At 38.0% G+C, this 14189-nt stretch overlaps 1 protein-coding gene across 3 annotated transcripts in view; it reads right to left on the minus strand.

Annotated features, from left to right (window-relative positions):
* The window catches only part of BCAR3 (BCAR3 adaptor protein, NSP family member), a 279135-nt gene that overhangs the window by 225104 nt on the left and 39842 nt on the right, over window positions 1–14189 (minus strand). The window contains exon 1 of one of the 3 annotated variants that reach the window (XM_063625546.1): window positions 10942–11066. The exons of the other annotated variants lie outside the window; for them this stretch is intronic. The gene's annotated coding sequence lies outside the window, so the exon portion shown is untranslated. Of the gene's footprint in view, window positions 1–10941; window positions 11067–14189 lie in introns of those variants that run through there. 3 annotated transcript variants of the gene reach the window in all.

Here is a 14189-nt window from a genome sequence, read left to right on the forward strand (position 1 = left end):
AATAAATGAATGTCATTGTTTTAAGTCACTAAGCTTTGGAGTGACTTTTTACACAGAAATAGATAAGAGGAACAGGATCAAACATTGAATTTGTAGCCAGAGACACTCCTGGAAGGGCAAAGAAAGGCCCAAGATCAATTCAGAACCTCCAAAAGCACAGATACCAAAATCTTTAAGTTAAAAGGAAAAGGTGTTTTCCTTCCAGGTTTCCAAGGCTGAGAGAGAACTCACTGAGACAAATAGCAGGGGGAAATGGACAATCTGAAGCTTAATTTAAACCTGACATCAGGCTGAGGAAGGAGTGGTAACCCTTCCATAGCTGAGTGTAGCATTGCTCCAAACTCTTTTTAAGTGTGAAGACTAGGCATTTTAGTTGATCATCTGGGCCAATGTTCCTCCAACTGTGATTTTTCACACTGTCCCCTGCAGCTAACTGCCTTAGAATGGGGCCTGGGAAGCTGCATTTTTCAGTCACTTTCCAGATGATTCTTTTGCACCTAAGAATCACTGATTGTTTCTAAGTTTAGAGATCTATACTTCACACATCTTCCATGTAATCCTTTAAGACATTTTTCCTGCAGTTTATTTCTTAAAGAAATGCTCATCGTTTAACATTTAAGCCATCCGTGTCTTGTCAGGGGAGGGAGCAGGGTTTCATTTCTCAGCTGACAGAGGCCCTGTGTCCCCAATGACTGGATATAGTAGGCTTGGCATTAAGCTTGAAGGAATGGAGGAAAAGGGGCATCTGAGACAGATTGTGGGTGAAAACTTAAGAGGAATAATCATTTAGTTCTGCTCTGATCTTTGTTAATTTCTTTTATTCTGCTGGGTTTGGGTTTGGTTTGTTCTTGCTTCTCTACTTCCTTAAGGTGTGACATTAGATTGTCTATTTGTGCCCTTTCAAACTTTTTGATGTAGGGATTTAATGCTATGAACTTTCCTCTTAGCACCACTTTTGCCGTATCCCAAAGGTTTTGATAAGTTGTGTCACTAATACCATTCAGCTCAAAAATTTTTTTAATTTCCATCTTGATTTCATTGTTAAAGATCATTCAAGTGCAGATTATTTAATTTTCATGTATCTGCATTGTTTTGAGAGTTCCTTTTGGAGTTTATTTCCAGTTTTATTCCACTGTGGTCTGAGAAGATACTTTATATGATTTCAATTTTCTTAAATTTATTAAGACTTGTTTTGTGGTCTGATAAGATACTTGATATGATTTCAATTTTCTTAAATTTATTGAGACTTGTTTTGTGGCCTATCATATGGTCTATCTTGGAGAATGTTCCACGTGCTGATGAGAATATATATTCTTCAGTTGTTGGGTAGAATGTTCTGTAAATATCTGTTAAGTCCATTTGTTCTAGGGTGTAGTTTAAATCCACTGTTCCTTTGTTGACATTCTGTCTTAATGACCTGTCTAGTGCTGTCAGCGGAGTATTGAAGTCCCTCGCTATTATTGTGTTGCCGTCTATCTCATTTCTTAGATCTAGTAGTAATTGTGTTATAAATTTGGGAGCTCCAGTGTTAGGTGCATATATATTTAGGACCATAATGTCTTCCTGTTGGACTAATCCTTTTATCATTATATAATGTCCTTCTTTGTCTTTTTTTACTGTTGTTGCTTTAAAGTCTGTTTTGTCTAATATAAGAATAGCTACTCCTGCTTGCTTGCTCTTGGTTTCCATTTGCCACCTCTTTAAGTTTATGTGAGTCCTTATGTATTAGGTGAGTCTCTTGAAGTCAGTAGATCCTTGGTTGATAAATTTTTATCCATTCTGCCATTCTGTATCTTTTAAGTGGAGCTTTTAGAAATTTTCCATTCAACATTAGTATTGAGATGTGAGGTACTGTTCTATTCATTATGTTAGTTAGTGCCTAAATACCCTGTTATTTTTCATTGTGTTATTGTTTTATAGTCCCTGTGAGATTTATGCTTTAAGGAGATTTTATTTTGGTGTATTGCGAGGTTTTGTTCCAAGACTTAGAACTCCTTTTAGCATTTCTTATAGTAGTGGTTTGGTCGTGGCAAATTCTTTCAGCATTTGTCTGAAAAAAGACTTTATCTTTCCTTCAGGTATGAAGCTTAGTTTTGCTGGATATAAAATTCTTGGCTGACAATTATTTTGTTTAAGGAGGCTAAAGATTGGACCCCAATCCCACTGGCTTGTAAGGTTTCTGCTGAGAAATCTGCTGTTAATCTGAGATGACTGTGGGGGCCGGAGCCTCTTCTGGCTGGCAGAGATAGACCACTGCCACTCCCTGCTCAAATATTCCTGTAACTTCATTTTTTGGGCACTGTTTGGGCATCCTTAATCCACACCAAGTCACTGCTCAGTCCTAACTACCACCCAGAGTCCCACTGAGTCCTGCTTTCCTTTCAGTAGTAGAAAGAATTTAGGCTACAAGAACTTAGGCTAAAAGTCAGAGAATGTGTGATTTTAGTAAAAATAATACCAGCAAATGTTAAAATATTCCCTCCCTTCCTCCCTCCCTTTACTTTTTCTTCCTCTATCTTTCTGTCTTTTTTGAGAAATGATCTCACTGTCACTCAGGCTAGAGTGGAGTGGTGTGATCCTAGCTCACTATAACCTCTAACTCCTGGGCTCAAGCAATTCTCCTGTCTCAGCCTCCCAAGTAGCTGGAACTACTAAAAATTAGCACCCAGCTAATCTAAAAAATATGTAAAATTGTTGGCCAGGCTGGTCTCTAACTTGTGGCCTCAAGCGATCCTCCCTCCTTGGCCTCCCAAAGTGATTACAGGCACAAGCCACTACACCCAACCTATTAAAATATTGTCTTTTGGTGTAAGAGGAAATGCTCACCAGCAAAGAAAGACACTGAATCTAACATGTAAAGACCTATTATATGCAGGGTTCTTTGCTAAGCCCTCCCTATGAGGGAAAGCAATGGCCCTTTGTAGGAGCTAAAAACCTTAAAAATGTTACGGTCAAGTTGCAAGAATATGTATGTAGTAACATTCCACATCCACAAAAATTGTATGCACAGATACATATTAGTATATTTATTAGATAATCTGGAAGAACAAACACCAAACTAATCACTGTGGCTGTAACTTGGGGCGGGGTGGGAAGACCAAATAATAAGAAATTTGAAGAGAACAGGTCTCATTTGTTTAGAATGATCGGGCATACGGGATCAAATCAGAATTCTGAAATGTCCTTATGCTATTGTTCACCCCTACATGAAGTGCCATCATCTGGTTTTCCAGTGAAGATGGAGAGGCTCCTATTTTTCCTTCTGGAATGCCAAAGCCCCTTGTTTTATGCTAATGTCTCCTCATTAGCATAGGGAGAAATGAGATCAGGATTGCAATTAGGATTATTTCCTTAGGAGAGATTCTTTAGAGGTAATGATCCATTGCATGGTCAGTCATACTGGTGAGGGACCTTGAGGAGTCAGGTGGAAGAATATCAAGCTTGATGTCTTTTGTAAGCCTTGGGACTTTAGGGCTAAACAAAAGTTAATGGGAAGCCCTTCCCCATTTGGTCAGAAGTAGAGGAGGGAGTGCGTGGGACAAAATGGGCCATTTGAAGACTGCCTTTACTTACATTCTATGGCTATTAGTTCAAATTGATGAACAAACATTATTTTAGCTGGAATTCTATTCCTTCTATGACATTTGTAATGTCTGCAGCATTTATAACATTTGTAACAGAAATATTAGAAAAATAATAAGCAATACAGTGAACAACTGAGAGGTTCATTTAGCTAAAGACAATGAAGAAAAGAAATAACATATAGAAAAAAAACCTGAACATACATTTTGATAGTTTGTGCTTAATAGAATAATCATCCTTCTCCCTTTGCTTATATATGTACTTTTTTATATATGTGAGTTGATTTATCCAGAACCATAATTAACTGATGATTTATAATATCTAATTGCTTAACTTACCATTCATTTTCTGCTGGGAGTACAACTTGAAGAGGGTTGAGTTCCAATTCCCAAAAATATTTGATTATCAGTGTCCTCATTATTATATGGGTTATTCTGTCCTAAAGATAGCTTTCCTATGAATCCAATAGTGCACTAAATGGCAGTATAATTTAAATCAAATACTGTCTGCTTTCAAGTAAGATCTAAAGCACTTATAGTCTTATTTGTCTTCACTTCCAAACAAAAATATCCATTTCCTATATATTATTTTGGATAGGGGTAAAAATTAGGAACCATGTTTCCATGATTTCAGGATTCCAGATGTTTTGGGGACAGAACCATTCTTCCTGAATTTGTTGCAATCTAAAACTGAAATTGGATTCCAAATATTATTATTTAGTATGGTTCCATCAACTGCCTGTTGGGAGAACATGGGTATTATTAAAAATGATCCCTATTTCTACTAGCTATATTGCATTATATTTCTGGTTACTGTATATGTGGGTTGCTGAAGCCCTAAGAGTACAGGCTGTGTACCCTGGTAGCAATTTTCCAGGAAGAAGAGGGCCCATATGTTTTCCATAAATGTATTCCTTGTGCTTCTGCATCCAAAATGACTGGCCACGTTTTAGAGGCCACTTCTGCTTCCATTAGGATTAGCATGGTCAATAACCTTGTTGAATTTGAACCCATGCTTTTTCTGATTGTTGGGCTTTGGCATAGTCCCTCCTTAGCTGGGCACTTTGACTCACTCATTCAGCAATAGCATCATTATCTTTCCATGCAGCTTCTCAACCCTCACTTTCCTTCTGAAAGGGTATGCTTTTTATTCTACTTAGGTTGGTAAGTATCAACTTTTCTTGTAAATGTCTTTCTTCATTAAATACATTCTCAATTTGTCTTAATGTCGCAAGTCCTGCCTCTATTGCATTTAAGGCTCTTTTTACAATTTAGTTTGTTTGGAAAAGAAGTTTAGTTAAACTTTGTTAATAATGGAGTATATCTCCTTTCAGTAAAGTTGGTTCATATAAACTGCCATTCAGTTTCATAGGTCAACCTGTAATTATCTCATGGGATAACTGATATATTATTCCAGAAGGAGCTGCTCTTAGGTTAAGCAAAACCAGTGGAAGAGCCTGGGGCCAAGTAATATGAAAAGCTTTCGATAATTTTCTAGCTGGGTTTTATTTTTGATATGTTCATTCCACCAATCAGAAGACTGGGCATGATATGTACAATAAAAATATTGAAAATAGGCCAGATTACACAAATTGAGTGAATTATCTATTCAGTGAAATGAGTTCCCTATTTCTATGTAATTTGGAAAGAATTCATCAAAAGGAAATTATCCATTCCAATAAACATTTTCCTACTGCTTACACTGTGGCTTTTTCTCAAGGAAATTCTTCAACCCAATGAGAGAACATATAAATCATAACCAATACATATTTATAACCCTGAGCTGGAGGTAAGTGGATAAAATCCATTTGTCAAATATTGAAAGGGCCGGTGGGCAAAGGTAAATGCCCTTGAGATCTAGAAGAGGCTTTCCTGGATTATATATAGGACAAATTGGACATTTAGCACAAACCTTATGAACTACTGTGGGTGAGGGTTTCCAGTAATAGTGTTTTCCCCAGGCAAATATTTTCTCAGGTCCCCAGTGAATGAGTTCATGGACATGCTGTAATATAGGAAATTGATATCCCAAAGGCAAAATAGGGATTTCCTTTTCTGTCACTGGGTCTATATTATATTTTGCAAGTTGGGGGAAAAGCATTCTCCCTTAGTTAGTCATATTTGCTTTTTCCGCTTTGGAGCCTTTTCTTGAGCCCCTTCACTTTAAACATGGCCAATCTCAGTTTCATTTGATATTAGCATTAAGCTAATTTTTTTTTTTTTTTTTTTTTTTTTTGCTCAGCATCAGCAAAATTATTTCCTTCACTCCAGACAGTCATGTTTGGAATGTCCAAGACTCTTAACAATAGCCAATTTTTTTTTTGATAACTGGATGGCTTCCAGAAGATCGAAACTTGAGAGCCATGTTTAATAGGATGTCCAGAGGAGGTTAAATAACCTCGCTGTTTCCATAACATTCCAAAGACATGAGCTGCACCAAAAGTGTAATGGCTGTCAGTATAAATATTAGTTATTTGATTTTTGGCCAGTTAGACAACCTCTGGCGAGTACTATTAATCCAGCCAACTGTGCTGACTTTACTTTAGGCAAGAAATTGCTCCCTATGATGTCTACATGAGACACAATGACATAGCCTGTTTGGTATTTTTCAAACTTATCCTTTAAATATGATCCATCTGTGAACCAGGTAATATCAGCATTTTGTAGTGGTATCTCCTGAAAATTCTGACTGAGCATCAAAAGCTGTTCTATTAGTAATAGAACTACACAGCATACAGATAGTATGCTGTTCTATACAGTCATGAGGTAATCTCCTCAGTTGCTTCAAGAAGTAACTTGTGAGATTAAGAGTATTACAGCAAGAGAGGGTAATATGTGGAGCAGAGAGTAAAAGTACATTGTAATAAAGCCAATCATTTGACAGAAAAATATTGTGTATGATGTGAATTCAAAAAAGCTTCTGCAGAATGAAGTACATATATAGTCAAGGGAGCCTCCATTACAGTTTCCTGAGTAGCCTTGAGAAATGTCATAATGCCTGAAATGGCCCTCCAACAAGGGGGCAGCCCATGAGCTATAGAGTCTATTGCTGACTATCAGAGCCAACAAGTCTATATTTTCCCCTGTGTTTTGGGGCTGGAACACCCAGGATGATGCCATGGCTTCCATAAACAAAGAACAAAAATGGTAGCTGATAATTTGGATGGCTCAAAGCAGGGGCCCTTGTAAGATTTTCCTTTATTTACTGAATAGTTATTTGTTCTTAGGATATCCAATGTATGGGGTCAGGTTGATCTTTCAACAATGCATATAAAGACTGTTCCATGAGAGTAAAATTGGGTATCTAACTGTATCAGTAGCCAGCTAAGCCTAAAACACTCCTAAGCTCCTAAGCTGTCTTTCAGTCTTTGGAGTTGGGTATGCAAGAATTCCAGTTACTTTATCTGAATGTATATGTATTTCCTCCTTAGAAATTAAATGTCCCAAATGTTTTATTTCTGTTGAGCAATATTGGAATTTTTCTTTAGTTAACTTATGTCTTGTTTTAGCTAATTGTTCCAGCAACTACAGGGTGTGATTTTTACAATCATGTAGAATGGAAAAGCATAACAAGAGATCATCCACATACTGAAGTAGAGTGGAATTTCCTCAAAATTTAGCTCAGCCATCTCAGCCCTTAATATTTTGAAAAATAGTTGGGCTTCCAGTATAACCTTGAGGCATAACAGTCCAGGTATATTGACAGCTGTTCCAGGTAAAGGCAAACAAATATTGACTGTCAGGATCTACTGGTATGCTAATAAACAAAAAGCACTGCATAAATCAGTTAGTGAAATTCACTGCCTACTGGTATATTAAATAAAGGAGTGTGTAGGGATTTGGGACTACTGAATGATGGGGAATCACAATCTTGTTAATGGTTCTCTAATCTTGTACAAAGCTCCATTCCTTCCCATTAGGTTTTCATGCTGGGAGGATGGGAGTATTACAAGGACTGGTGGAAGGGATAATCCATCCTTTATCAATAAAATATTTAATTATTGATTTTATTTCTATTATCACTTCCTGTTATTGTTTAATATTTGGAAGTGGAAGTGGTTTATTTGGATCCATTCATATCCATATTGGGGTAGCTGTTAAGATTTTTATGACATTGGTGGATGATTCAGACCATAAATCGTTAGGGATTTGGCTTAATAAAGCATCAAGATGGCTGGGCATGGTGGCTCACATCTGTAATCCTAGCACCTTGGGAGGCCAAGGTGGGCAGATCCCTTGAGGTCTGGAGTTCGAAACAAGCCTGGCCAACATGGTGAAACCCTGTCTCTACTAAAAATACAAAAAAATTAGCTGGGCGTGGTGGTGTGCACCTGTAATCCCAGCTAGTTTGGAGGCTGAGAGAGGAGAATTGGTTAAACCTGGGAGGCAGAGGTTGCAGTGAGCTGAGATTGTGCCACTGTACTCCAGCCTGGGTGACAGAGTGAGACTCTGTCTCTAAATAAATAAATAAATAAGAAAGAAAGGAAGCATCAAGTTCTTTTTTTGTCTTAACACTTGATGACTGAATTTGGATGATTATCTGCTCTGAATTTTCTGATTTATCATTTTGAATCAATCCTCTTTCAGTTATTTTTTTAAAACATTTTTCTTCTTTCTGAAAAAGAAATATGAGCATTATAAAGTTCTAGAAAATCTCCTCCCATAAGATGTATTGGTGTAGAAGGCTCCAAAGAAAAGAAGGATGTCCATCTAAATTTCCCTATTGGAAAGGCAGAGATTCTGATTTGTATATAGTCACTGGTTGAGTATATATCCCTATCATTTGAACAGTTTGATTACTCTGAGGAAGAACATTCTTTAAAAAGGTAGGGTTGAGAACAGAAAGGGTAGCTCCCATGTCAACTAATGCTTTTGTTTATTCTCCATTTATACATAGTTCCACTTCCTGCAGAATATTGCAAAAGAAAAGGGAAAGCCCTCTTGATTCCATCAGAGCCCCTATTCCTCTTTTCCTTTTCTTCCTTTTGTTTCTATGCCCATTTCAGTTTTCTGCAATTTTTCTTTAGATGTCCTGTTTTCTTGCAATAACAACAAACATCTTTAGATGTTTCTGAGGCTTCTTTTGAAAGCAAGGCCTCTGTTTAGATCAGGTAAGCTGAGCAATAAGTTGTTGAATCTGTAAATTCATGATTTTAGCAGCTTCGTTGTCTTTCTTATTCTGTATAACTGGCCAATTTATCAGCAAGTTTCACTAGTTTAAAAGTGTGCACAGAATCCCAATTTATTTGGTGCATTTTGACCACCTTGGCCAATTGCTCATCCAATCTCTTAAAGAAGGTTAAAATTAAAATAGAATCATTCTGATGATTCCTTAGACTTTCTTAATTCATTTCCAAACATTGTCTAAAACTCTTTTCAAATCTTTCAAAGTAGTCCAGCACTATCTTGTCTGGTTTTTGTTTATGTTGCTGGACTTCAGACCAGTCAGAGGTCTTAGGAAATATCAGGCGAATTGTTTAGGCTAAATGGTTTGTCAGTTCTCAAGCTTTTGCTTGGTCTGCAGCTGTTTGTTTATGAAGATAGTTTCTCAGGCTGGGTGTGGTGGCTCACGCCTATAATTCCAGCGACTTGGGAGGCCAATGCAGGAGAATCATTTGAGGCCAAGAGTTAGAGACCAGCCTAGCAACGACCTTATCTCCACAAAAAATGTTTAAAATTGGCCGGGCGCAGTGGCTCATGTCTGTAATCCCAGCACTTTGGGAGGCCGAGATGGGCAGATCATGAGGTCAGGAGATCGAGACCAGCCTGGCCAATATGGTGAAACCCCGTCTCTACTAAAAATACAAAAATTAGCTGGGTGTGGCAGCACGTGCCTGTAATCCCAGCTCCTCAGGAGGCTGAGGCAGGAGAATCACTTGAACCTGGCTTGAACCTGGGAGGCAGAGGTTGCAGTGAGCCAGGATTGTGCCACTGCACTGCAGCCTGGCGACAGAGCGAGACTCCATCTAAAAAAAAAAAAAAAAGTTTAAAATTTAAAAAAATTAGCCAGGTGTGGTGATGTGTGCCTGTAGTCCCAGGTACTCAAGAGGCTGAAGTGGGAAGATCATTTGAACCCAGGAGTTAAATGCTGCAATGAGCCATAATCACACCACTGCACTCCAGCCTGGGCAGCTGAGTCAGCTCTCAACTTTAAAAGAAAAAAAAAGAAAATTGTTTAGTGGATCTTTCCAGTCAGCCTTTGACACCCATTCCCTTGCATTTCTTTCACATACTAACATGTGAACCAACTGACACAGAGCTAAATGGCGAAGATTCATAATTTCTTACAGCTAGACTAAACTCCTAAGTAAAACCAATAGGATCCTGGGTAGGATCTGGAAATTCCTTAGTAAGAGCTCTAAGTTCTGCCTTGGTCCAGGGAGTATGGGCCACTGAAGCTTTTCCCCTTGGGTCAGGCTTTTCTCTAATGCATGCTGTCAAAACTTCTGTGGGTTATGGAAGTGGAGTAAAGGAATATCTAGGCCAGCAGTTTTGAAAGCAAAGAATAAAAGGGTTCTGGAGGATCAGAAGAAGGAATGGTCAGAGGAGGAGTGAGAGACAGTGGAAACTTCAGACAATTTTTGCAGTAGAGAAACAGTTTCCAAAATCTTGTGGCCCACCTTCTGAATGGAAGCAATTTTATCATTCCCTCTTTTAGAAGCTTCTAAATACCCCTGGAAAAAACTATTCCATTCTTTTCGTTTTTAAGCCAGCTCCTTCCAATTGTGCACATAAAGAGACTCCCTCCTTCTCCCTTGTCTGCAACCAACTAATCGTGTTCAGGGTCAAAAGTGTGCTACTTATGAACTTCACTTCTCAGGCTCTTACCCCGGAGTTAATCTTCTCCATCTCGGGAGATGCTCACCTGTTGAAGCAGTGAGGTGACCAACCTTTATGAGCATGCCCTGGAGGATCTATTGCAATTGAAGTGTTCTTCTGTTGATGGTGAAGCCCTTTGGGACCAAAGTACTTACCATGAGGGATCTCCTGCAATACCTCCACAAGATTTTTAGTCACCTAAGAATACCCAAGATTCAGGCTGGAGGAAGCAAGTGTCTCATACCTTCAGAGCAATTCTGTCTTAGTGGTTCACATATAGAACGTAAAGGGTTGGACCAGACAAAAGAGCTTTGAAAACACTCAGCTGATCAAAGAAACCACCACTCTAACCTGCAGCAATGCTTAGTTGACTTTTTCCTTTCTTCCTTCCTAGCAATTTAGAATAACAATAACAAGCATAGGAAGAATTTAGCAAACCCAGGATTTACTACTCCTTTTACTGATTCTGGAAATATCTCAGAATAAAGTGAAATAGACATCTACCAAAAAAAGAGAGAGGTCCAGATTCCAGGCCACTCACCCTGTATACCCAGTGGCTCCTCCAGAGTCAGTTCAAACACAATAGGATCATTCTGGTACTAAGTGCTGAGTCCCAGAGAATGAGTCCTGCGTGTCCATGGATTCTGCTAGAATCCTGCCAACTATGCCATCTGTGGACCCAAAAGGTTAAAATAACTGGCACTATAGACTTAAAGAAATCAAAGTTAATTTTATTCTGAGCCAAGTGTAAGAACTATAGCTTGGAAACACAAACTCAGGGCACACTGAGAAGGCATCCCCAAATGGGTACAGGAGGCACAGTATTTATATGTTTTGCAACACAGAAAATGAAAACAGGGAGCAGTGAAGCAAAGGTGACACTCTTAAAATATGCTATTGATGTATATAGGATAAAAGTTTAACGTATATGTAGGCATCTTAGGTTCTGGAGAGGGATGATTGATGCTATCCTGCCTCTGTGCTTCATCTGATAGGCAACGTGGCCATAAGTACATGTCAGTGAAATATCTGAAGGCTGGGCATGGCAGCTTATGCCTGTAATCCCAGCACTTTGGGAGGCTGAGGTGGGAGGATGGCTTACAGCCAGGAGTTTGAGACCAGCCTATACAACATAGTGAGACCCCATCTCTATTTCAAATACATTAAAAAATAATTTGTTTTTAATTTTGGCAAACTCCAGCCTCACAGGTGAGAATTCAGCTTTAATTCGTAGGCCTAGCTTCTGTTACCCATATGCCTAACCTACAGCCATTTTGGACCTCTTATAAAAATGAAATTTTTGTTCAAATTTTTCTTCTTCTGAGATAGGTATTATGCATACCTATGATAAAGTTTAATTTACAAACTAGGCACAGTAAGAGATTAACAACAATAACTAACAGTAAAATAGAACAATTATAATAATATGCCAGTATCACTACTCTTGCACTTTGGGGGCAGTATTAAGTAAAACAGGGATTCCTTGAACACAAGTACTGTGATACCATGAGGGCCAATCTGATAACCAAGATGGCTATTAAGTGACTAACAGACAGGCAGTGTATATAGTGTGCAGCACTGGACAAAGAAATGATTCACATCCTGGGCAGCACAGAGTCGGCCAGCTTGAGATTTTATCATACTACTCAGAACAGGATGCAATTTAAAACTTGGAAATCGTTTATTTCTGGAATTTTCCATTTAATATTTTTGGACCAAAGTTGACTGCAAGTAACTGAAGCTGCAGAAAGTGAAACCGTGGATAAGGAGGAACCACTGTGTAACAATTTGTTTATCCATTCATCAGTTGATGAACATTTGAGTTGTTTCCAGTCTTTAGCCATCATGGATAGAATAAACTTGTTATGAACACTTGTGTACAAATCTTTGTGTGGAATTATGTTTCACTTCTTTTGAGTAAATACTTATGAGTGGAATTTCTGGACTCTAAGGTAAATGCATGTTTAATTTATTTTAAAACATAACTGCTTCCATTTTAATGCAGCAATTTTTCTCACAATTTATTCTAAATAAAAAATCGTGGATGTGTGTAATGATTTAGCTACCAGGATCTTCATCATAACATTGTTTATACATTTGCTACAATTTAACATACAACCATGTTATAGAGTACCATACGGCAATTTAAGTTCAGGAATCTTCTAGCTCAGGAATTAAAATGTCATAAGCCTACAATAAAGAAGAACATAGGAATCTGCTTTATAGAGATTTCAACAGATTTCTTGGAAACAGAAATAGTTGTATGAATACTGACTAATACAGCAGGGTGGAGTGAACTGCAGCTAAGAGCTCAAGATCTCTCCACAGAAGGTGAGAGGTGCTTCAGTCTGGAAATGAAAAGGATCCTAGATAGCAGTAATGGAAAATGGGGCTGAAACCCATTAAAGTTCTATATGTGCAACAGTTGACACCCTTGCTTGTATAGATTAGACAGGTGTCAATCACCTTCTCTCGGTAAAACACTGGAGAGTGTGTCTCTGAAGAGACTGTACAGACTGCCTGTGCAGAACTAGGGCAGCCAATATGGGATTTGGAAGTCCAGAGTGAAGCCCTCTGTATTCCTGCCTTTAGGGACCCTCAACAAAAAGAATGACTTATTGTCAACATTCCCTGACAGTGGACAAGCTCTCCCTATGTTCTTAAGATTTTCTATCAGCCTCCTTATTGCCTCCTTATTGCCTTAAACAGAAATGAAAAGCCAAGAGTAAACAGACATGAGAGAAAAGTCTGCAATAGGAAAAAGGAAAAATAAACCAACAGGCAAACATAATTTTAGAGGAAATAGAGATAATTCATGGGGGAAAAAATGATTAAACAAATGAACAAAAACTTCTAAAAACCTTAGAGAAAACTAAGAAAAATATGTCACAGTGGCAAAACAAGAAGAGGATGTTATGAAAAAGAAACAATCAGAGAACAAGAAAGAGCTTTTTGAAATTAAAAATATGGTTTCCAAAATAACAATAATAAGGTTAAATAATGAAGTTGAAGAAATCTCCCAAGTATAGATTTGAAAAGAAATGTAAAATATGATTAAAAAAAAGATAAAAGGTCTAAAGGAGTGATATAAAGATTTGAGATCTAAATGACAGGAGTTTCAAAAAGAGAAAAACGTTAAAAGGAAGGAAGCATAGTGTTGAAGAGGAAAAACTTTGCCTTCTACCGACTCTCAAACTTTGCTGGAATGATCTAACCATGGACAGATTAATATGAGAAAAAGGCATTTGATGTGCATAAACACAGGAGCCATACACAAAGTATGAGACTCAAAGAGAGGCCAGATGGTTGAGGCTTAAGTATTCTCTTCATAGGAGAGTGATATATAAACCTGGGAGGCAGACGCTATTTTATAAATGATTATCTTTGAAAGCTGGATAGGACTAACATGGAAAGTGAGGGGTGAAACTATGCAAGAACAAAGGTTGTCTTATTATGTAGATAAAGTTTCTTAGGTAATCTCTTGGAACTGTCCTCAGAAGCACAGATGAAAATTCTGTTCAGGTGTGGTGACAACTCTTAGTGGTTAATCTTTCCTGTTTATTTGATGAGATTCCTAGGAGAGGGTTTTAAGACAATTGTGTTTCCTTCAGAAGTTTTTTTCAGTAAGATAAAGAAAATTCTAGAGAGAGCCCTTCTCAGTGCTTCCAGAAAAAGGATCAGAAAGATGAGGCTGGGGAAAGGTCAGAAAGAGACTTTGATTCTGTGGCTTATTTCTTAGGTCTTTCAATTTTCTTTAACTCAAAGCACTCATCATGTCAAAGCATCATA

The sequence above is a fragment of the Symphalangus syndactylus genome, chromosome 12 (genome assembly GCF_028878055.3).
Source record: "Symphalangus syndactylus isolate Jambi chromosome 12, NHGRI_mSymSyn1-v2.1_pri, whole genome shotgun sequence".
Taxonomy (NCBI): Eukaryota; Metazoa; Chordata; class Mammalia; order Primates; family Hylobatidae; genus Symphalangus; species Symphalangus syndactylus.